This window comes from Gekko japonicus, unplaced genomic scaffold, assembly GCF_001447785.1.
Source record: "Gekko japonicus isolate JY-2015 unplaced genomic scaffold, Gekko_japonicus_V1.1 scaffold1681, whole genome shotgun sequence".
NCBI lineage: Eukaryota > Metazoa > Chordata > Lepidosauria > Squamata > Gekkonidae > Gekko > Gekko japonicus.
In genome coordinates, this window is record NW_015167585.1 from 169,585 (window position 1) to 170,227 (window position 643).

Genomic DNA, 643 nt, shown 5'->3' on the forward strand with positions numbered 1-643 from the left:
TGCTTCTTCCACGCAACACTGGACTTAACACCTTTCCAAATAGATGAAGCTGAGAGACGGGGAACAAGACGGCGGCTGAGCGGAGCGCCGTGGCCGAAGGCATCCAGACCCATTTTTCTCCCTGTGATTTGCTCCGGAGGGCTGTGTGTTTAGAAGCGGGCGGCGTGGCAACCCCTCCTCTGCAGCTCATGTCGCCAGAGCTTGGAGCTTAAAGAAGAGCTGAGCTCTGCCTCAGTCTGGGAATTCCTGAAGATTTGGGGGCAGATCCTTATTGGGTTAAATGTAAAAAAAATAATCATTTCCTTAGGAAGCACAGAAGCTGTACGCAGTATCCCCGATCCTCCACATTTCCCGGTTAAGTGGGGGAAATGCTGTCCAGCCCAGAGGCACCATGACGAAGCCCCGCCCCTGCTTCCGGCCGCCCGGCTTCCGGCCCTCATTCAGCCAGGAGGAGGCAGGAGGAGAGGGAGGGTAAGTTGCTTCCTCCCTGCCTCTCCCCACCCCTGCCTGCCTGGGGCCAGGGAGGGCCTTCGCGGGGCTTCCTTGCACTCCCGCTGGCCTTGCAGGTCCACCGCCGGGCCCCTCATGGGGCTCGGCAGTGGAGCTGCAAGGCCGGTGGTGGCGGCCAGGACCATTGGGGGCG